Raw genomic sequence first — 20,982 nt, forward strand, 5'->3', positions numbered from 1 at the left:
TGTTGATTCAGTCGAGCTTCTGAATCGAGCTGTGACCTCTTCCTGGGGCCAACGGTTGAACTGTAAATAAGTGATGACTTTCACTTTGATACAGAGGCCAAAATGTTTGCACACCCTAAGACAACAATTACATCCTTTATTCTTTCATCACCGCATCAAAAGCCGAAATTCATCCCCACCTCGCCCAGAAACACCCGGCCAGGTATGGAGCCCGATATATAACCACAAGGATCCTCCTTTGTCCCCCTTTTCACATATGACGACCACAATGTTGCATTGAGTGAACGTTTGGTGGTGATCGCAGCAATGAGGGACGGTGGTCGGATGGAGCCATCACAGGGGGGGCTGTGGGCTGTGTGGGGAGAGAGTTTTCAGCTAAGACCGAAGGTGGTGTGAAGCCTTTTCTAAATGACACGTATATCTTTCCACATGTAGCCCTCATGCATTTCCTTTGAGCAAGTATGTTAGAAATTCACGGTGAGGTCATATAAACTAAACTGTCAAACAATCCGATTAAAACACCTAGAATTAAACAATAGTGATCAAACGCAACAATGATCACACTTTAAATGACCCCTTCATATTGGGTATAGGTCAAATCTTGAGACGGTTAGAAATAGGATTGAATGTGTCCTTGTTTGTTCATGCGTGTGTGTTTGAGCAGCAGGCAGTTACAGGCAGCTGACTGGAAATTACCCAACTTTCACCTGCTCATCTGTTCAGCCAATGATGCAGAGAAGCAGACTAAACATGGATGTTTATATAATACCTAATTATATATTGTAGTTATACACTTCTTTACTTTTAGTTCTGAAGTCTAGTGCTGTTTTAAAATACTCACACATTAACAAGTGAATGGACCAGTGAGGAGACGATAAACAAATACAACTTCTAATATTATAATATGCATGTATGCACACATGTGCATGTTTGGCCTTTAGCATGACCCGATGGGATGTCTTTGCTACAACTACCGACAAACGCCTCCGACGTCTCCCGCGCGACCAACATCTGGCCCGCCTGCGGTGACTCGGTGCGGCCGCTGGGCGGCGCGACGGGCAGCCGGTCGCTCGGTCGGCGTTCTGACATCGAGCGGCGGTGTTGGGCGCGCCGACAGACTCCTTGTCACACCGAAACTGTCCGCCGGTGCGCGCGGCCGGAGAGCTTCAGCCGTTTCCCTCGGCTGGCATTCCACGTCTTTCATCAGCTCGCGCACACCTGGAGCTCGCGCTTGAAAAGGCAACGCGCTCTTCCCCGCGCGGTGGCGGACGTGTAACTTATGGTGTCCCGGCGTTAGCGACTCGCCGGTAGAGGCGTCGGCGCGTGTGGCCGGACTTTATAAAGGTAAGCGCGGAACGGCCGGAGGCCAGCATCCCCCCCCCCCCACTCTCACCCCTCTCCCCCCGTGCAGGTATGAGGGCGAGACTCGCGGGTCTCCCCTCCGAGCAGTGGGAGACCCATCGGTGACGGTGTCCGTTAATGCGTGACGTAACGTTAGCGGAGCACATCTGGACTGGCTTCCAAGCTTTTGGAAGTCTCACATGTGTCAAACAGCATCGTTGAAAGTCAGAGGAACAGGTGTGCGTGTGTGTGCGCGCGCGCGCGCGCGTGTATTAGACTGTACTCTCCTTTTGTCTGACTGTTTTTTTTTTTTACTTACTTTACTTTTTATCCTCCTTATTATTCTCCTTGTTTTATGGATTCCTTATACGGATGGAGGGGGAAGGCACGGGGAGCTCCATCGTGTGTGTGTGCGTGTGTGTGTGTGTGTGTGTGTGTGTGTGTGTGCGTGTGACAGAGAAAGAGCACAATGAGTTGAAATAGGTTGTGACCCACCGGCGAAATCCCCTTTATACATCATACTCCAAAATGCTGCAGTAAATCAAGCTGCATGCACGTAGTGTACACAACACACACACACACACACACACACACACACACACACACACACACACACACACACACACACACACACAGACACACACACACAGACACACACACAGGATTTGAGAGGGCTGCTGAGATGAAAGGGGGCAGTTTTGGTTTCTTGCTGTGCAGAAATCCCACAGAGACGATTAAACTACTGACATGTGTCATCAAGGGCTGGTTTTGTGGCTTCCTGTTAGGAAAGATGGTAGAAAGTTTTGGACCAAATGGCACACACACACACACACGCACACACACACACACACACACACACACCTGCAGAGTGCAGGTCCCGGGGTAAAAGGGATTAGGGGCCAGAAGGAAGGGTCTCAGTGTTGATGCTCGGTAAGGACCTTCCAGTCCTTCTTCATGGTGGCAGCATCATCTTCCTACAGAGAACGTGAGCTGTGAATTCAATGTTAGTTTGTTTTTTGGAGGGAGACGTTTAGTGAAGCTTTATTTATAAGTCATCTCTGCCGTCGCGTGTCCTCCATCTGAAGAGCTGCACACCTGATCTCCCCCCTGACGGGTGACTTGTGTGACCCACAGTGCCTCTTTTTTGTTGTAGAATGTGATGCAAATTGAACATGCACTACATTTGATATGAATAAACTTTCATTAAACTTGCTCACAGCGGGGAAACTTATTTCAAGGCACAAGGAGTTATAACAGTAACGTTACACGTCATATCGAAACATAATAATACATCTATAGCGGTTAAGTTGTGGTTTTTGTAGGCCGGTAAATTGCTTCATACAATTTCCAAGTGATTTTCTAGTACTCATCATTTTAACTGACAAATACCCCCGAGATATATATAGTTGTCCCGTACGATAAAAAAATACACACCTATAAAAGAAGTTAATCCCATCATTTCCCTTTTAAATACTGTAGCTAGCAATGTTTGGTCTGAATGATCAAACAAAATCCAGACAGTCGCAGTTAACATCAAAGAAATAGAAACTCGTTTTTTAAAGAAGAGTGAAAAGTCAAATTCAAGATCTCATTTTTGTTCAGATTTGAACTTAAACTGCTTCTCAGTAAAAACAAGTCCTGACTTCCCCTCTCAAAATGAAAAGTGGAAGCGCTTCACATGGTATGAGGCCGACGCACACACACGCACGCACACCTACACACAGATACACACACAGAGCTCTAAACCGGAAGCCCGCGGCATCATGCGAGATGTGAACCCTGCGTCCGTGCACTGACGTGTGAGCGCGGGGACATTTCGCGCCTGTGCTTCTCGCCGTCTTTGTCTCCCTCCGGCGCACACGCAGCCTGCCGCCTCGAGCGTGTTAGAACAGGCCGGCAAGAAAAGCGACGGCGACAACAGTGGCTTCATTTCTGGGAGGATCCAGAAGCGCTTCGTGTTTACTGCTAAATTGCAACCACACGCTTGACTTTTCAATTGAAACGTGGGGGCCGGCTGAACTGTGACCGACGTGTCAGGTTCCCACGTGCTTCTCGATTTGCTTTCGGTGACGCGTTTGCGCATACGCACCGAGGTGTCTGTGGTTATCCGCGACCATCTGCTGCCGCATCCACGCAATGTCTCGCCGCCCCGGTGACATCAGCAGAGCAGTTGAGAGGGCGCAGATGGAGCGAGTCACTTCAGCCCTCCGTCCGCCGGGTTACGACTCACGTTATATTGTGATCCAGAAAAACAATGAACTTTTCAGAGTTTTTCTCATTTTCTCCTTGCATTGACGGGCCGAAATCCTCATGGTCTCAGGTATACACGCGGGCCACACGAGCACCGTGTAGAACTCAGTCACAGATGACAGAAAGGTGCTCAAAGCGAGTTCATGCTGGCATCCTATTTTTACTCTACAGAATGAAAACAGTCCATCAATGAATCCACTCTCAGTACTGGTTGTTCTCTCGGGGACAGAAGCATACATGTGCAGGCACACTAATCCCTCTTTCAACACCCTGTTGCATTTTAATCCGTCCTTTGTGATGAAAGTCGCTAGCTGGTTTCCTTTTGCTTTTCCAGCCTGGAGATAGAGACGGAAATAGGACTGGACATTAAACAGATTGCTGAGGCTTAAACAGTGACGGCACAGTTCAAGTATGCACACAAGGGTCTACGGGAGTTCATCAGTGGGTCGCCGAATAACGGGCAGATGTTCCGCCATCCTCTCACTTGTGCGACGTCCGTCTTTTCAGGGAAATGCTAACTCGCTTTTTCATGAGCCGTGTTGAAGGCATGAGGAGGTTTATTTTACTCTATTTGATGAGTCGATGTTCCCTGGAAAAACTGCTTGAGAATCAGTCAGCTGCTGCTGGAGATATTTAACTGTAACAAGTAACGGCTATAAAGCGGAGCGTCACTGGATATCTGTGCGCATATTTTCATCTTTGTAACTACTGTGCATTAATATTTCAACATTTCAGTAGGAATTATATGCCAGTTAAACTGGAGCAAATCAAAAGAACCCTTTTTGGTGTTCGCGCTTTCATGGTATTGGTCGACTTTAAGGAATTAATGCTGTTCTCATCAATTTGGTTCTCGAATGGGGACCCATTGTCTTTTCTTGAACTTTTGAAAGAAAGTGTGCATGAATAGCTGGCCGTCAAAAAGGAATTTGAATCTTCCCGTTATGTGGCACATACTGGTCCCCAATCATCAATGTCCACTTGATGACAACGCTGTCACCCGACCACAGTTCTCCTGATGGACTCCAGACATTCCTCCATGAAGATCCTGAATGATCCTTCTCTGTTTCTTCGAAAGCACAATTATGACCTCCATTTTCCCCCTCGAAATATTCTTTTCAGAGCCAATCCCCCCCCCCCCTCCAATCTTATCCTAATGTGGCATCTGAGAGCGATTACCATTACACATTCATACAAGGCCAGCCAACAGAGGAAGCTGTTGTATCGGATCTCTCAGCGTGAGTCCACATGGCTGCGTGGGGGGACGGCAGGGAGGAGGCACGGTGGGAGGGACGGACGGCCGCTGAGGGGGTCTATCCATGTCTCCGGGCGACGCCGTCCTTGACTGGGCTCTTATTGTGACCGTGACCTTCCTGGCACCGCGCGGCCGACACGCAGCGGCTTCACATGAGGGTCAGCTGAGCTGCTCTCTTTGTTTCCCATCCAGTCCGTCAACTCCTCACTTTGCCTGCCTCTCCACATTTGCGGCTTCCTTCTCTACTTCCTACTGATTGAATTGGACTTGTGTTTTTTAAAGCACAGCCATTCATTCTTCAGTGACAGATTCAATTTACCACAGTGGAGTAACTGAAGGAAGAGATTATAACGACAAGCAGTGGTTGCTTCACTTTTAACTTCTTTCTACCGTAATCAGAAGACGGAGGAATGCTCTTACCTTTACTTGTGAATTACGTCAAGTCCATTTGCCTTTCCTTCTGGACAAAAGTCCTCTTTTTTTATTTTGTTATATACGGGGAGGTGCAGCTCGTCACTGTCCCCGTATTTGAACAGGAAATACACAAATTCAGTGATTTTAACAATCATCGGATTGATTGGAATCTAATAATTACACTTCTATCACAGATCAGTGGACAAATATATATATTTAAATAATTATTTTCACATTTCATGATGACACAAGGGGAGGCACTGCCTCCAGTGACCGCACGTCACTGTCCGGGAGGCTGAGACATGTTTCTCCTGCTTCACGTGCTGCTTCCTGTCAGACAGGAAGGTTGGTGGAGCTGTGGGGGATGGAGTCAGGACGTTGTCTATCAAATCTGCAGTAGAACTCATTCTTGTCTGCCAGGCGGAGGTCATTCATGGAGTGGGGGGAGGGGGGGTTGGCTTGTAGTTTGTGAGGTGTTTAAAGCCTCTCCAAACCGAAGCCGAGTCACAGAACTGAGTACTTATCAGAGTACATTCAATTACATGAATTATCATGATTATAAATTTGTTTTTGACTCATATTGCAGATATGAATCTAACATAATAATGTAATAACTAATACCAGACACAACACAAACTACAATTCTAACACTATTCATAATCACACATATTATAATTCCTTCCGCTAGGCGTGCTTTTCTGCTTTAGTCTCTGCTTTGCTGCAATTTCGTTTGGTTTGCTTTTTCCTCATTAACCCGCTGTATCCTTTTTTCTCTTCTGCCAACGTGACGTAAATGTTTCTCTTCTTTTTCTATCTCTCTCCACCTGTTGCTTTATTCTCGCCCGTCCCTCGGGCCTTGACACACATCGGGGACGCACATCAGGGACACACAGCGCGGCTTGCAGCTTGCAGCTTGCAGCCGCAGCTTCATTTGTCACATTAACGGCGTGGTGAACATTTACAACGTTTAAAACCGTTTTTTCCAGAGTCACCAGGATTGACGATCAACATTGTCAATGTGTTAAGATCGCGACTGAAAGCAGCAACAGCAACCTTGAGTTTTTGTGTTGTTTTTTTTTACATCGAGCCCTGCAGACATTAAACCCCTATCTTCTTTGCAAAACAAGTGGAAGGTTTCAACTTTTGCTCCTTTTGCCTTGGCTTCAAGTTGCTAGTTGAATCCCTCCCGCTGACACAGCAGTGTAGAGGAGAGAGATGATTGCACTTAGAGGCAGACAAAGAGTTTGGGCCTGATCTGCTCTGATTGCGGTTGCTATTGTTTATCTCGGGATCGTTAAGCAGCTTTTCTTCTATACTGTGCTCTTATTTATTTAGGTCAAAGGACATTATACCGGAAGAGAAAACACATCCTTCCAAATCACGCGAACGTCGCAGTAATTTACTAAAATTGTATAAAGCATTGTTATTGCATTTGAATTTTCAATGTTTTAAGGCACACCAGGAGATGGCTTTGCAGGACTCTGGTCTTCTCCTGAAGTGGAGTTTCTTTCAATAGCAGATGTTGGAAGGAAGGCAGATGAAAAAACAAGTGAATGAGAGAAGTGTCACGAGGGAGCAATCGAGGGCATACAAAGCTTAAAAGGACCTTTTTTTGAAGGGACTTTCACTTTTGTGGGGTCTTCATTTTAAGAAAAGCAAGCAGTGTCGACAGTACTGGTCTGGTCAAACAACTATGTATGCTTATTATCTTTCTGCATTTGTTATACCTTAGTTTCCCCTTTGTCGGTTTGTTAATGCCACGTACTCAGTAGCTTTAAGCAGCTGCTTCCTGTGTGTGTGGTTTGGTAGTTTGTGCGTTGAAGAATATACATATATACGGCAACGATATATGATTACCTAATGAGCTGCTCCCCACGCCTCCTAATCTGCGGTAGCGAGATGAAAGGTCCCTTGCGGGACCATCAAAGGGGCCTTCAGACCAATGGCTTCAACTCACCCAGCCCCTCGGTGCCGTGAAAACCTTTAAACTACAGATGGATTATCAGAGACCATGTGTTGTATTATCAAATGGAGAAATTTACTTTTCCGTTGTGATCCCACTAAATTGCTGAATATTAGAAGAAGTCAAAGTGTAATTTCGTTGAAGTATCGGCCCGTTCAAAAATAAGTGCTCCTCTGCCTTCTCTGTGGATGCGGTTTATCATTTATTGTTTTGTGAAGGACATACCGCTCCTTTTGTGGCAGACATTGTTGTTAGTGTTTACTTGTGCAGATACAGCCACGCACATCTTACTACAGCAGAACTCTGCAAACAGAAAGGAAATGACATGTTGTCTTATGACTTTAACATCTGGCGCAGATGAGGGCCCAGAGCATACATTGCCCTATGGGGTGGGGGTTGGAGGGTGAAGCTTGTGGCAGAGCTCACCCGTAATCTTAATCTACGTGACCTACTCAAGCTGAGTTGCATCACCACAAAAAGGATGAAAAATAATGCTGATGTACAGTTATTTCAATCCAGCTGCAGGATTTTGTAAAAACGGGGGAACAGATGAATGCATCGTTTTGCTTAAATCTGAAGCTTTTGGTTGATTATAGGAGGCAAAGAATTCAAATATGATAAGAAAATATAAACCTTCCCGCTAACAACATCACTATAAACTTCATGTACCTATAAGCATTACAGAGCACGTCAGCATGCGACATGCAGGGTGCTGGCAGTGTCACAATGGACGCTGTGGCGTTGTTGGGCTGGCTGAGGGGCCTGTTAGAGCGGAGCAACGCCACCGTGATGGATTTCAGACCTACCTGAGCATTAATCCGCTGCTCAGGCCCCGAACAATTAAATGCGCTGGTAATTGACAGTTTTACAGTACTTTCGTCTCGGAAGACATTGACAAAAAAAACACGGCTCTTCCCCGGGTGCAGCATTCGCCCGCCATGTAAAAATAATTAACCGTTACACAGAGGCTGCACAAATGAAGCCAGAGCAGCTGAAGTTACTGTGATTTCTTCTGCCTCGTTTAGTGCCAAGATCGGCTTTTCAGTAACAAACAGGGAGCTGTCATTGCTTCATGCCAATATGCAGATGAAAATCCACTTTGACTAAATTGTTTCATTCAGAACACTTTATAAAAGCCACAATATCGCCGGGAGCTGCCAACCAAACAATTATGTTAGTTTTTAACAAAATGTTCTTTGGCAAGCTTTCACACTACAACATTCAATTTATTTCAGTTTAAAAAACAATTAGTGTATTTGGATTTTGAAGAAAGAGCTGCAGCAGGAATAAGACCACAAGAGAAAGAGGGGGAACAAGAGACGTTCAGAGAATGACATGATTCACATACACACCCACCATCAGAGATCAGAATCAGAGAGCGGTGTCGGGACAAGTGACGCTTAGGTGCCAAGGTGACGCCTTTGTTTCATTCTGTCCCGGCATGTAAGCTAAACTCCGCCCCTCTCCTCAGGCTAAAAGAATCCAATTACACCGCTGCACTTATGGCAATTTCCTGTCATACTACTCACTAGCTGTCACTTGACACCATTATATATTCTTGTTTATCAATCTCAAACAAAGCAGAATAATAAGTAACTGACATTGCTTAGGTGTAAAAGCACAGCAGTTGATCACTAATCAGGCGGTTGTGATGACTTTCACTTCTTCCGCTTTGAACATGAATATCTTCCTGCAGATGACAGCGTTGCACCAGTATGAGCCTCTGTGACCTGACAGGAGGAAGCAATGTCATGTAATGCGTAGCGCAGGGATTACTGCCCCTAATCTGCCCGTCATGAAAAAAGAGAGATCATGGTGTTGGATAGATAGATGGATAGATGGATAGATAGATAGATGGATAGATGGATAGATGGATAGATGGATAGATGGATAGATAGATAGATGGATAGATAGATAGATGGATAGATGGATAGATGGATAGATGGATAGATGGATAGATAGATAGATGGATAGATAGATAGATAGATAGATGGATAGATGGATAGATGGATAGATGGATAGATAGATAGATGGATAGATGGATAGATGGATAGATGGATAGATAGATAGATGGATAGATGTATACTTTATTCAATGCACAGGGGAAATTTGTGTGCAGCAGCATGTAAGGTTACATAATTAACATAAAAGTATTCTGTATTGAAGTAAAAATGCTCAATAACCGAGCATGACATTTAATTAAATTTAAGAATTAAATAGAATTTTTTTTACGAAATATAAGTATATAGAGTGTATGTAAGTATATTTGGTGTATTTAGTAAAATAGTAGTGAAATAGGTAAAAAATTAAATTAAATTAAAACAGCAGTGCAATGGTTATTAGTAACTGTTCAATTAAACAAGGATATAGGTAATTTGTTGTCTTATTGCAGTTGGCTGGAATGTTTTCTTGTATCTGTTTATAACAACATGTCTGCTAAAGAATGACAATTGAGAAGGCTGATTTGTAAGTTCTATTTAAGAGGTATTTGCTTGGTCAGGGCTAAGAGTTATTCGTCACCGCATGTCAGCCTGCTTTGAGATGTGATATTCTGCCCGTATTTTACACGTACACGTACAACAATGGTGTTTGTGCTACAGGAAAAGTGAAAGAGTCAGTAGGTACGAAACTCTACATCCAATGGATTCGACTGGACTAATACAGAAATCCCCAGCCCCGGTGACCTCAGTCGCTCAGTACGGAATGAACGAGCCGTTATGTTTGACAGCTTTGTCGAGCTGTGTGGAAACACATGCTCGTCTCGGGCCTCCTGCCGGGTGCTACTGCTTCCATCTAGAGGTGAGTGACGGAGCTGTTTATTTGAGTGAAAAATACCCATATTTTTACTGAGAAGTACAGAATGATGTACAAGACGGAGTTTCTTCTTCAGCACAAACAGTTCTGTCCGTACCAAGGAGTCGCCCGGCTGCCTATTTAGCCGCTTTTATCTGTCGTTTGACTCGGCCAACGGCAGATGTTTGAGTAGCGGCTCCAGCGACGCATTCAGCGGAAGAGATTACCGCTCAGCTGATGGCTTTTATGAAAATAGAGGGGAGTGCGGGCAGGGGGGCTTTAATTCCACCCAGAGCAATGAATGACAAAACGATTCACAGTCGAGGTGTGCGGGAGGCGCTCGTTGGTGGTCGGTCATTACATCTCACCAGAGCCCGTGCAGATGTCCTATTATCCAGTAATCGGTCCTCCACTCCTGCTCAATGACTTCCCCTTGGACCACGCGCTGCAACCAGGCTTTTGGCACAGACACATTTTTTCTCAGTGAATGACGTTTGAAAAACAAAAAAAACAGTAAACGGGGGGAACCGCAACAACACGGTGTTGTGCACCTCAACAGGCCGTAATTACAGTAGATGTAGACCATTATCCCGGTTGGCTGGTACATGATAACTACTTTACCTTCAAGAAATGTTATTTACCGTTTGAGTCTTTCAAATTGGCAGCCAATATTGGCTTGTTAATAACAGTAAACTCTAGAAGAGACCAAATATGAAATTAGAAGGGTTTAAGGTAACAGAGAAACATAATTAATGACAAATTGACTGCATCTGTATTAAAAATATGTCATTATATTTTCATGTAAAACCAATAATGAACCGTCTTTTTCAGATTTTTAGGGATACTTAATAGGAATACTTTATTGTTTTTGGTTTCAACATTTAGTATTGTTCAAGCTTTAAGGCTAATAATGAAACAATCCTATAACAATCCAGTGTTGTGCTCCGATACCAACAGGGGTGGGGGAAAAGATTTTTCACATGCGCGTCTAGTGCGCCCAGCGCGCATGCGCACTAAACGCACCGAACGCACATGCGCGAATGTTCATAAACAAAGTTGAAGCGGCACCAAAATGGCTTCAACGGAGAGGCCCCTAGAAGTATACGACCTGCACCGGCATCTTTAAAAGCTGCCGTTCTATGAGCAACTATCGACACTTTTAATGCTGGACGTGAGCAATAGTAGCCGCTTCTATGAGCCACTATCGACATATGTAGCAGCTTGATTCTTTTCATTGTGTAAGAGCATGATTCAGCTTCGCAAGTCAGCTGTTTCATCTGTCTTTATGAGAAGAGGTATCTCTGTCTACTACTACATCGTCCAACTTTCTCCGGCTGTGTCCCAATGCACCTCAGGGGCACCTTGCTCCATGCTGCTTCTACTAAGCTGCGGTTCTTGCCACCTTTCATGGCTCCAGTGGTGCAATTGGTCAGCGCGCGGTACTTATAAGACAGTAACCTGCGAAGCAATGCCGAGGTTGTGAGTTCGAGCCTCACCTGGAGCACAGAAACTTTAATAAAAGATCCTGGTTCACTTATACTGGTCTATTGGCTTGCTTCTTACGGGATGTTGAGTTGTTTGTGTTTCTGCTGATAATCGCGAAAGTCCATCTCAGTCTACAAACGCCCTCTGTTGCAAATAAACCCACTGACCAAGAAACCTTTGGATGAGGGGGTGCTTTGGCTTTCCGTTCTGCGAATCCCTCTGTTTGTGAAGCTACCTGGTCCTTGCCACCTGTTCATTTAGGTATGTTTTTGTGTCTGATTGGAAGGAACATTCTGCCAAATCCACATGCCATCTGTCGGTCTTGGAGATGTTTTTTTGGCCTAAATTGGTCACCAAAACACGTTCCAGTGGTGCAATCGGTCAGCGCGCAGTACTTATAAGACAGTATCTGAGAAATGCTGAGGTTGTGAGTTCGAGCCTCACCTGGAACACTGCACTTTTAATGCTGGACGTGAGCAATAGTAGCCGCTTCTATGAGCCACTATCGACATATGTAGCAGCTTGATTCTTTTCATTGTGTAAGAGCATCATTCAGCTTCCCAAGTCAGGTGTTTCATCTGTCTTTATGAGAAGAGGTATCTCTGTCTACTACTACATCGTCCAACTTTCTCCGGCTGTGTCCCAATGCACCTCAGGGGCACCTTGCTCCATGCTGCTTCTATTAAGCTGCGGTTCTTGGCGCCTTTCATGGCTCCAGTGGCGCAATTGGTCAGCGCGCGGTACTTATAAGACAGTAACCTGCGAAGCAATGCCGAGGTTGTGAGTTCGAGCCTCACCTGGAGCACAGAAACTTTATTAAAAGATCCTGGTTCACGTCTATTGGCTAGCTTCTTAAGGGATGTTGAGTTGTTTGTGTTTCTGCTGATAATCGCGAAAGTCCATCTCTGTCTACAAACGCCCTCTGTTGCAAATAAACCCAGTGACCAAGAAACCTTTGGATGAGGGGATGCTTTGGCTTTCCGTTCTGTGGCTCCCCCTGTTTGTGAAGCTACCTGGTCATAGCCACCTGTTCATTCAGGTATGTTTTTGTGTCTGATTGAAAGGAACAGTCTGCCAAATCCACGTGCCATCTGTCGGTCTTGGAGATGTTTTTTTGGCCTAAATCGGTCACCAAAACACGTTCCAGTGGCGCAATCGGTCAGCGCGCAGTACTTATAAGACAGTATCTGAGAAATGCTGAGGTTGTGAGTGCGAGCCTCACCTGGAACACTGCACTTTTAATGCTGGACGTGAGCAATAGTAGCCGCTTCTATGAGCCACTATCGACATATGTAGCAGCTTGATTTTTGTCATTGTGCAAGAGCATCATTCAGCTTCCCAAGTCAGGTGTTTCATCTGTCTTCATGAGAAGAGGTATCTCTGTCTACTACTACATCGTCCAACTTTCTCCGGCTGTGCCCTAATGCACCTCAGGGGCACCTTGCTCCATGCTGCTTCTATTAAGCTGCGGTTCTTGGCGCCTTTCATGGCTCCAGTGGCGCAATTGGTCAGCGCGCGGTACTTATAAGACAGTAACCTGCGAAGCAATGCCGAGGTTATGAGTTCGAGCCTCACCTGGAGCACAGAAACTTTATTAAAAGATCCTGGTTCACTTATACTGGTCTATTGGCTAGCTTCTTACGTGATGTTGAGTTGTTTGTGTTTCTGCTGATAATCGCGAAAGTCCATCTCAGTCTACAAACGCCCTCTGTTGCAAATAAACCCACTGACCAAGAAACCTTTGGATGAGGGGATGCTTTGGCTTTCCGTTCTGCGAATCCCTCTGTTTGTGAAGCTACCTGGTCCTAGCCACCTGTTCATTTAGGTATGTTTTTGTGTCTGATTGGAAGGAACAGTCTGCCAAATCCACATGCCATCTGTCGGTCTTGGAGATGTTTTTTTGGCCTAAATTGGTCACCAAAACACATTCCAGTGGCGCAATCGGTCAGCGCGCAGTACTTATAAGACAGTATCTGAGAAATGCTGAGGTTGTGAGTTCGAGCCTCACCTGGAACACTGCACCTTTAATGCTGGACGTGAGCAATAGTAGCCGCTTCTATGAGCCACTATCGACATATGTAGCAGCTTGATTCTTTTCATTGTGTAAGAGCATGATTCAGCTTCCCAAGTCAGGTGTTTCATCTGTCTTTATGAGAAGAGGTATCTCTGTCTACTACTACATCGTCCAACTTTCTCCGGCTGTGTCCCAATGCACCTCAGGGGCACCTTGCTCCATGCTGCTTCTATTAAGCTGCGGTTCTTGCCGCCTTTCATGGCTCCAGTGGCGCAATTGGTCAGCGCGCGGTACTTATAAGACAGTAACCTGCGAAGCAATGCCGAGGTTGTGAGTTCGAGCCTCACCTGGAGCACAGAAACTTTATTAAAAGATCCTGGATCACGTCTATTGGCTAGCTTCTTAAGGGATGTTGAGTTGTTTGTGTTTCTGCTGATAATCGCGAAAGTCCATCTCTGTCTACAAACGCCCTCTGTTGCAAATAAACCCAGTGACCAAGAAACCTTTGGATGAGGGGATGCTTTGGCTTTCCGTTCTGTGGCTCCCCCTGTTTGTGAAGCTACCTGGTCATAGCCACCTGTTCATTCAGGTATGTTTTTGTGTCTGATTGAAAGGAACAGTCTGCCAAATCCACGTGCCATCTGTCGGTCTTGGAGATGTTTTTTTGGCCTAAATCGGTCACCAAAACACGTTCCAGTGGCGCAATCGGTCAGCGCGCAGTACTTATAAGACAGTATCTGAGAAATGCTGAGGTTGTGAGTGCGAGCCTCACCTGGAACACTGCACTTTTAATGCTGGACATGAGCAATAGTAGCCGCTTCTATGAGCCACTATCGACATATGTAGCAGCTTGATTTTTGTCATTGTGCAAGAGCATCATTCAGCTTCCCAAGTCAGGTGTTTCATCTGTCTTCATGAGAAGAGGTATCTCTGTCTACTACTACATCGTCCAACTTTCTCCGGCTGTGCCCTAATGCACCTCAGGGGCACCTTGCTCCATGCTGCTTCTATTAAGCTGCGGTTCTTGGCGCCTTTCATGGCTCCAGTGGCGCAATTGGTCAGCGCGCGGTACTTATAAGACAGTAACCTGCGAAGCAATGCCGAGGTTATGAGTTCGAGCCTCACCTGGAGCACAGAAACTTTAATAAAAGATCCTGGTTCACTTATACTGGTCTATTGGCTAGCTTCTTACGTGATGTTGAGTTGTTTGTGTTTCTGCTGATAATCGCGAAAGTCCATCTCAGTCTACAAACGCCCTCTGTTGCAAATAAAACCACTGACCAGAAACCTTTGGATGAGGGGATGCTTTGGCTTTCCGTTCTGCGAATCCCTCTGTTTGTGAAGCTACCTGGTCCTAGCCACCTGTTCATTTAGGTATGTTTTTGTGTCTGATTGGAAGGAACAGTCTGCCAAATCCACATGCCATCTGTCGGTCTTGGAGATGTTTTTTGGCCTAAATTGGTCACCAAAACACATTCCAGTGGCGCAATCGGTCAGCGCGCAGTACTTATAAGACAGTATCTGAGAAATGCTGAGGTTGTGAGTTCGAGCCTCACCTGGAACACTGCACCTTTAATGCTGGACGTGAGCAATAGTAGCCGCTTCTATGAGCCACTATCGACATATGTAGCAGCTTGATTCTTTTCATTGTGTAAGAGCATGATTCAGCTTCCCAAGTCAGGTGTTTCATCTGTCTTTATGAGAAGAGGTATCTCTGTCTACTACTACATCGTCCAACTTTCTCCGGCTGTGTCCCAATGCACCTCAGGGGCACCTTGCTCCATGCTGCTTCTATTAAGCTGCGGTTCTTGCCGCCTTTCATGGCTCCAGTGGCGCAATTGGTCAGCGCGCGGTACTTATAAGACAGTAACCTGCGAAGCAATGCCGAGGTTGTGAGTTCGAGCCTCACCTGGAGCACAGAAACTTTATTAAAAGATCCTGGTTCACTTATACTGGTGTATTGGCTAGCTTCTTAAGGGATGTTGAGTTGTTTGTGTTTCTGCTGATAATCGCGAAAGTCCATCTCTGTCTACAAACGCCCTCTGTTGCAAATAAACCCAGTGACCAAGAAACTTTTGGATGAGGGGATGCTTTGGCTTTCCGTTCTGTGGCTCCCCCTGTTTGTGAAGCTACCTGGTCCTAGCCACCTGTTCATTCAGGTATGTTTTTGTGTCTGATTGAAAGGAACAGTCTGCCAAATCCACGTGCCATCTGTCGGTCTTGGAGATGTTTTTTTGGCCTAAATCGGTCACCAAAACACGTTCCAGTGGCGCAATCGGTCAGCGCGCAGTACTTATAAGACAGTATCTGAGAAATGCTGAGGTTGTGAGTTCGAGCCTCACCTGGAACACTGCACTTTTAATGCTGGACGTGAGCAATAGTAGCCGCTTCTATGAGCCACTATCGACATATGTAGCAGCTTGATTTTTGTCATTGTGCAAGAGCATCATTCAGCTTCCCAAGTCAGGTGTTTCATCTGTCTTTATGAGAAGAGGTATCTCTGTCTACTACTACATCGTCCAACTTTCTCCGGCTGTGTCCCAATGCACCTCAGGGGCACCTTGCTGCTTCTATTAAGCTGCGGTTCTTGCCACCTTTCATGGCTCCAGTGGCGCAATTGGCCAGCGCGCGGTACTTATAAGACAGTAACCTGCGAAGCAATGCCGAGGTTGTGAGTTCGAGCCTCACCTGGAGCACAGAAATTTTATTAAAAGATCCTGGTTCACTTATACTGGTCTATTGGCTAGCTTCTTAAGGGATGTTGAGTTGTTTGTGTTTCTGCTGATAATCGCGAAAGTCCATCTCTGTCTACAAACGCCCTCTGTTGCAAATAAACCCAGTGACCAAGAAACCTTTGGATGAGGGGATGCTTTGGCTTTCCGTTCTGTGAATCCCCCTGTTTGTGAAGCTACCTGGTCCTAGCCACCTGTTCATTCAGGTATGTTTTTGTGTCTGATTGAAAGGAACAGTCTGCCAAATCCACGTGCCATCTGTCGGTCTTGGAGATGTTTTTTTGGCCTAAATTGGTCACCAAAACACGTTCCAGTGGCGCAATCGGTCAGCGCGCAGTACTTATAAGACAGTATCTGAGAAATGCTGAGGTTGTGAGTTCGAGCCTCACCTCGAACACTGCACTTTTAATGCTGGACGTGAGCAATAGTAGCCGCTTCTATGAGCCACTATCGACATATGTAGCAGCTTGATTTTTGTCATTGTGCAAGAGCATCATTCATTGTGCAAGAGCATCATTCAGCTTCCCAAGTCAGGTGTTTCATCTGTCTTTATGAGAACAGGTATCGCTGTCTACTACTACATCGTCCAACTTTCTCCGGCTGTGTCCCAATGCACCTCAGGGGCACCTTGCTCCATGCTGCTTCTATTAAGCTGCGGTTCTTGCCGCCTTTCATGGCTCCAGTGGCGCAATTGGTCAGCGCGCGGTACTTATAAGACAGTAACCTGCGAAGCAATGCCGAGGTTGTGAGTTCGAGCCTCACCTGGAGTACAGAAACTTTAATAAAAGATCCTGGTTCTCTTATACTGGTCTATTGGCTAGCTTCTTAAGGGATGTTGAGTTGTTTGTGTTTCTGCTGATAATCGTGAAAGTCCATCTCAGTCTACAAACGCCCTCTGTTGCAAATAAACCCAGTGACCAAGAAACCTTCGGATGAGGGGATGCTTTGGCTTTCCGTTCTGTGAATCCCCCTGTTTGTGAAGCTACCTGGTCCTAGCCACCTGTTCATTCAGGTATGTTTTTGTGTCTGATTGAAAGGAACAGTCTGCCAAATCCACATGCCATCTGTCAGTCTTGGAGATGTTTTTTTGCCCTAAATCGGTCACCAAAACACGTTCCAGTGGCGCAATCGGTCAGCGCGCAGTACTTATAAGACAGTATCTGAGAAATGCTGAGGTTGTGAGTTCGAGCCTCACCTGGAACACTGCACCTTTAGTGCTGGACGTGAGCAATAGTAGCCGCTTCTATGAGCCACTATCGACATATGTAGCAGCTTGATTCTTTTCATTGTGTAAGAGCATGATTCAGCTTCCCAAGTCAGGTGTTTCATCTGTCTTTATGAGAAGAGGTATCTCTGTCTACTACTACATCGTCCAACTTTCTCCGGCTGTGTCCCAATGCACCTCAGGGGCACCTTGCTCCATGCTGCTTCTATTAAGCTGCGGTTCTTGCCGCCTTTCATGGCTCCAGTGGCGCAATTGGTCAGCGCGCGGTACTTATAAGACAGTAACCTGCGAAGCAATGCCGAGGTTGTGAGTTCGAGCCTCACCTGGAGCACAGAAACTTTATTAAAAGATCCTGGTTCACTTATACTGGTCTATTGGCTAGCTTCTTAAGGGATGTTGAGTTGTTTGTGTTTCTGCTGATAATCGCGAAAGTCCATCTCTGTCTACAAACGCCCTCTGTTGCAAATAAACCCAGTGACCAAGAAACCTTTGGATGAGGGGATGCTTTGGCTTTCCGTTCTGTGAATCCCCCTGTTTGTGAAGCTACCTGGTCCTAGCCACCTGTTCATTCAGGTATGTTTTTGTGTCTGATTGAAAGGAACAGTCTGCCAAATCCACGTGCCATCTGTCGGTCTTGGAGATGTTTTTTTGGCCTAAATTGGTCACCAAAACACGTTCCAGTGGCGCAATCGGTCAGCGCGCAGTACTTATAAGACAGTATCTGAGAAATGCTGAGGTTGTGAGTTCGAGCCTCACCTCGAACACTGCACTTTTAATGCTGGACGTGAGCAATAGTAGCCGCTTCTATGAGCCACTATCGACATATGTAGCAGCTTGATTTTTGTCATTGTGCAAGAGCATCATTCATTGTGCAAGAGCATCATTCAGCTTCCCAAGTCAGGTGTTTCATCTGTCTTTATGAGAACAGGTATCGCTGTCTACTACTACATCGTCCAACTTTCTCCGGCTGTGTCCCAATGCACCTCAGGGGCACCTTGCTCCATGCTGCTTCTATTAAGCTGCGGTTCTTGCCGCCTTTCATGGCTCCAGTGGCGCAATTGGTCAGTGCGCGGTACTTATAAGACAGTAACCTGCGAAGCAATGCCGAGGTTGTGAGTTCGAGCCTCACCTGGAGTACAGAAACTTTAATAAAAGATCCTGGTTCTCTTATACTGGTCTATTAGCTAGCTTCTTAAGGGATGTTGAGTTGTTTGTGTTTCTGCTGATAATCGCGAAAGTCCATCTCAGTCTACAAACGCCCTCTGTTGCAAATAAACCCAGTGACCAAGAAACCTTCGGATGAGGGGATGCTTTGGCTTTCCGTTCTGTGAATCCCCCTGTTTGTGAAGCTACCTGGTCCTAGCCACCTGTTCATTCAGGTATGTTTTGGTGTCTGATTGAAAGGAACAGTCTGCCAAATCCACATGCCATCTGTCAGTCTTGGAGATGTTTTTTTGCCCTAAATCGGTCACCAAAACACGTTCCAGTGGCGCAATCGGTCAGCGCGCAGTACTTATAAGACAGTATCTGAGAAATGCTGAGGTTGTGAGTTCGAGCCTCACCTGGAACACTGCACCTTTAGTGCTGGACGTGAGCAATAGTAGCCGCTTCTATGAGCCACTATCGACATATGTAGCAGCTTGATTCTTTTCATTGTGTAAGAGCATGATTCAGCTTCCCAAGTCAGGTGTTTCATCTGTCTTTATGAGAAGAGGTATCTCTGTCTACTACTACATCGTCCAACTTTCTCCGGCTGTGTCCCAATGCACCTCAGGGGCACCTTGCTCCATGCTGCTTCTATTAAGCTGCGGTTCTTGCCGCCTTTCATGGCTCCAGTGGCGCAATTGGTCAGCGCGCAGTACTTATAAGACAGTAACCTGCGAAGCAATGCCGAGGTTGTGAGTTCGAGCCTCACCTGGAGCACAGAAACTTTATTAAAAGATCCTGGTTCACTTATACTGGTGTATTGGCTAGCTTCTTAAGGGATGTTGAGTTGTTTGTGTTTCTGCTGATAATCGCGAAAGTCCATCTCTGTCTACAAACGCCCTCTGTTGCAAATAAACCCAGTGACCAAGAAACTTTTGGATGAGGGGATGCTTTGGCTTTCCGTTCTGTGGCTCCCCCTGTTTGTGAAGCTACCTGGTCCTAGCCACCTGTTCATTCAGGTATGTTTTTGTGTCTGATTGAAAGGAACAGTCTGCCAAATCCACGTGCCATCTGTCGGTCTTGGAGATGTTTTTTTGGCCTAAATCGGTCACCAAAACACGTTCCAGTGGCGCAATCGGTCAGCGCGCAGTACTTATAAGACAGTATCTGAGAAATGCTGAGGTTGTGAGTTCGAGCCTCACCTGGAACACTGCACTTTTAATGCTGGACGTGAGCAATAGTAGCCGCTTCTATGAGCCACTATCGACATATGTAGCAGCTTGATTTTTGTCATTGTGCAAGAGCATCATTCAGCTTCCCAAGTCAGGTGTTTCATCTGTCTTTATGAGAAGAGGTATCTCTGTCTACTACTACATCGTCCAACTTTCTCCGGCTGTGTCCCAATGCACCTCAGGGGCACCTTGCTGCTTCTATTAAGCTGCGGTTCTTGCCGCCTTTCATGGCTCCAGTGGCGCAATTGGCCAGCGCGCGGTACTTATAAGACAGTAACCTGCGAAGCAATGCCGAGGTTGTGAGTTCGAGCCTCACCTGGAGCACAGAAACTTTATTAAAAGATCCTGGTTCACTTATACTGGTCTATTGGCTAGCTTCTTAAGGGATGTTGAGTTGTTTGTGTTTCTGCTGATAATTGCGAAAGTCCATCTCTGTCTACAAACGCCCTCTGTTGCAAATAAACCCAGTGACCAAGAAACCTTTGGATGAGGGGATGCTTTGGCTTTCCGTTCTGTGAATCCCCCTGTTTGTGAAGCTACCTGGTCCTAGCCACCTGTTCATTCAGGTATGTTTTTGTGTCTGATTGAAAGGAACAGTCTGCCAAATCCACGTGCCATCTGTCGGTCTTGGAGATGTTTTTTTGGCCTAAATCGGTCACCAAAACACGTTCCGGTGTCGCAATCGGTCAGCGCGCAGTACTTATAAGACAGTATCTGAGAAATGCTGAGGTTGTGAGTTCGAGCCTCACCTGGAACACTGCACTTTTAATGCTGGACGTGAGCAATAGTAGCCGCTTCTATGAGCCACTATCGACATATGTAGCAGCTTGATTTTTGTCATTGTGCAAGAGCATCATTCAGCTTCCCAAGTCAGGTGTTTCATCTGTCTTTATGAGAAGAGGTATCTCTGTCTACTACTACATCGTCCAACTTTCTCCGGCTGTGTCCCAATGCACCTCAGGGGCACCTTGCTCCATGCTGCTTCTATTAAGCTGCGGTTCTTGCCGCCTTTCATGGCTCCAGTGGCGCAATTGGTCAGCGCGCGGTACTTATAAGACAGTAACCTGCGAAGCAATGCCGAGGTTGTGAGTTCGAGCCTCACCTGGAGCATAGAAACTTTATTAAAAGATCCTGG

The 20,982-nt window shown here is 46.0% G+C and overlaps 1 protein-coding gene and 25 non-coding genes across 31 annotated transcripts in view; all 26 read left to right on the top strand.

The window, feature by feature from the left end:
* The first annotated feature begins 1,024 nt into the window (after nucleotides 1-1,024).
* The window catches only part of rhbdf1b (rhomboid 5 homolog 1b (Drosophila)), a 51,911-nt gene continuing 31,953 nt past the window's right edge, over nucleotides 1,025-20,982 (top strand). For 2 of the 6 annotated variants that reach the window (XM_078102849.1, XM_078102853.1), the window contains exon 1: nucleotides 1,128-1,344. The gene's annotated coding sequence lies outside the window, so the exon portion shown is untranslated. Of the gene's footprint in view, nucleotides 1,345-20,982 lie in introns of all 6 variants that reach the window. The other 4 variants (XM_078102856.1, XM_078102852.1, XM_078102850.1 and 1 more) reach the window with 4 other exon arrangements.
* Nucleotides 11,424-11,517, top strand: trnai-uau (transfer RNA isoleucine (anticodon UAU)). The gene is made up of 2 exons: nucleotides 11,424-11,461; nucleotides 11,482-11,517. It is a non-coding gene; the product is annotated as a tRNA-Ile (tRNA).
* On the top strand, nucleotides 11,861-11,950 carry trnai-uau (transfer RNA isoleucine (anticodon UAU)). The gene is given in 2 exon segments: nucleotides 11,861-11,898; nucleotides 11,915-11,950. It is a non-coding gene; the product is annotated as a tRNA-Ile (tRNA).
* Nucleotides 12,210-12,303, top strand: trnai-uau (transfer RNA isoleucine (anticodon UAU)). Its single transcript has 2 exons — nucleotides 12,210-12,247; nucleotides 12,268-12,303. It is a non-coding gene; the product is annotated as a tRNA-Ile (tRNA).
* On the top strand, nucleotides 12,639-12,728 carry trnai-uau (transfer RNA isoleucine (anticodon UAU)). The gene is given in 2 exon segments: nucleotides 12,639-12,676; nucleotides 12,693-12,728. It is a non-coding gene; the product is annotated as a tRNA-Ile (tRNA).
* trnai-uau (transfer RNA isoleucine (anticodon UAU)) lies at nucleotides 12,988-13,081 on the top strand. The gene is made up of 2 exons: nucleotides 12,988-13,025; nucleotides 13,046-13,081. It is a non-coding gene; the product is annotated as a tRNA-Ile (tRNA).
* trnai-uau (transfer RNA isoleucine (anticodon UAU)) lies at nucleotides 13,425-13,514 on the top strand. Its single transcript is given in 2 exon segments — nucleotides 13,425-13,462; nucleotides 13,479-13,514. It is a non-coding gene; the product is annotated as a tRNA-Ile (tRNA).
* Nucleotides 13,774-13,867, top strand: trnai-uau (transfer RNA isoleucine (anticodon UAU)). The gene is made up of 2 exons: nucleotides 13,774-13,811; nucleotides 13,832-13,867. It is a non-coding gene; the product is annotated as a tRNA-Ile (tRNA).
* Nucleotides 14,203-14,292, top strand: trnai-uau (transfer RNA isoleucine (anticodon UAU)). Its single transcript is given in 2 exon segments — nucleotides 14,203-14,240; nucleotides 14,257-14,292. It is a non-coding gene; the product is annotated as a tRNA-Ile (tRNA).
* Nucleotides 14,552-14,645, top strand: trnai-uau (transfer RNA isoleucine (anticodon UAU)). The gene is made up of 2 exons: nucleotides 14,552-14,589; nucleotides 14,610-14,645. It is a non-coding gene; the product is annotated as a tRNA-Ile (tRNA).
* On the top strand, nucleotides 14,987-15,076 carry trnai-uau (transfer RNA isoleucine (anticodon UAU)). Its single transcript is given in 2 exon segments — nucleotides 14,987-15,024; nucleotides 15,041-15,076. It is a non-coding gene; the product is annotated as a tRNA-Ile (tRNA).
* Nucleotides 15,336-15,429, top strand: trnai-uau (transfer RNA isoleucine (anticodon UAU)). The gene is made up of 2 exons: nucleotides 15,336-15,373; nucleotides 15,394-15,429. It is a non-coding gene; the product is annotated as a tRNA-Ile (tRNA).
* On the top strand, nucleotides 15,773-15,862 carry trnai-uau (transfer RNA isoleucine (anticodon UAU)). Its single transcript is given in 2 exon segments — nucleotides 15,773-15,810; nucleotides 15,827-15,862. It is a non-coding gene; the product is annotated as a tRNA-Ile (tRNA).
* trnai-uau (transfer RNA isoleucine (anticodon UAU)) lies at nucleotides 16,115-16,208 on the top strand. Its single transcript has 2 exons — nucleotides 16,115-16,152; nucleotides 16,173-16,208. It is a non-coding gene; the product is annotated as a tRNA-Ile (tRNA).
* On the top strand, nucleotides 16,552-16,641 carry trnai-uau (transfer RNA isoleucine (anticodon UAU)). Its single transcript is given in 2 exon segments — nucleotides 16,552-16,589; nucleotides 16,606-16,641. It is a non-coding gene; the product is annotated as a tRNA-Ile (tRNA).
* trnai-uau (transfer RNA isoleucine (anticodon UAU)) lies at nucleotides 16,921-17,014 on the top strand. The gene is made up of 2 exons: nucleotides 16,921-16,958; nucleotides 16,979-17,014. It is a non-coding gene; the product is annotated as a tRNA-Ile (tRNA).
* Nucleotides 17,358-17,447, top strand: trnai-uau (transfer RNA isoleucine (anticodon UAU)). The gene is given in 2 exon segments: nucleotides 17,358-17,395; nucleotides 17,412-17,447. It is a non-coding gene; the product is annotated as a tRNA-Ile (tRNA).
* On the top strand, nucleotides 17,707-17,800 carry trnai-uau (transfer RNA isoleucine (anticodon UAU)). Its single transcript has 2 exons — nucleotides 17,707-17,744; nucleotides 17,765-17,800. It is a non-coding gene; the product is annotated as a tRNA-Ile (tRNA).
* On the top strand, nucleotides 18,144-18,233 carry trnai-uau (transfer RNA isoleucine (anticodon UAU)). Its single transcript is given in 2 exon segments — nucleotides 18,144-18,181; nucleotides 18,198-18,233. It is a non-coding gene; the product is annotated as a tRNA-Ile (tRNA).
* trnai-uau (transfer RNA isoleucine (anticodon UAU)) lies at nucleotides 18,513-18,606 on the top strand. Its single transcript has 2 exons — nucleotides 18,513-18,550; nucleotides 18,571-18,606. It is a non-coding gene; the product is annotated as a tRNA-Ile (tRNA).
* On the top strand, nucleotides 18,950-19,039 carry trnai-uau (transfer RNA isoleucine (anticodon UAU)). Its single transcript is given in 2 exon segments — nucleotides 18,950-18,987; nucleotides 19,004-19,039. It is a non-coding gene; the product is annotated as a tRNA-Ile (tRNA).
* trnai-uau (transfer RNA isoleucine (anticodon UAU)) lies at nucleotides 19,299-19,392 on the top strand. The gene is made up of 2 exons: nucleotides 19,299-19,336; nucleotides 19,357-19,392. It is a non-coding gene; the product is annotated as a tRNA-Ile (tRNA).
* Nucleotides 19,736-19,825, top strand: trnai-uau (transfer RNA isoleucine (anticodon UAU)). Its single transcript is given in 2 exon segments — nucleotides 19,736-19,773; nucleotides 19,790-19,825. It is a non-coding gene; the product is annotated as a tRNA-Ile (tRNA).
* trnai-uau (transfer RNA isoleucine (anticodon UAU)) lies at nucleotides 20,078-20,171 on the top strand. Its single transcript has 2 exons — nucleotides 20,078-20,115; nucleotides 20,136-20,171. It is a non-coding gene; the product is annotated as a tRNA-Ile (tRNA).
* Nucleotides 20,515-20,604, top strand: trnai-uau (transfer RNA isoleucine (anticodon UAU)). Its single transcript is given in 2 exon segments — nucleotides 20,515-20,552; nucleotides 20,569-20,604. It is a non-coding gene; the product is annotated as a tRNA-Ile (tRNA).
* trnai-uau (transfer RNA isoleucine (anticodon UAU)) lies at nucleotides 20,864-20,957 on the top strand. Its single transcript has 2 exons — nucleotides 20,864-20,901; nucleotides 20,922-20,957. It is a non-coding gene; the product is annotated as a tRNA-Ile (tRNA).

Source organism: Gasterosteus aculeatus, chromosome 5 (genome assembly GCF_964276395.1).
Source record: "Gasterosteus aculeatus chromosome 5, fGasAcu3.hap1.1, whole genome shotgun sequence".
NCBI lineage: Eukaryota > Metazoa > Chordata > Actinopteri > Perciformes > Gasterosteidae > Gasterosteus > Gasterosteus aculeatus.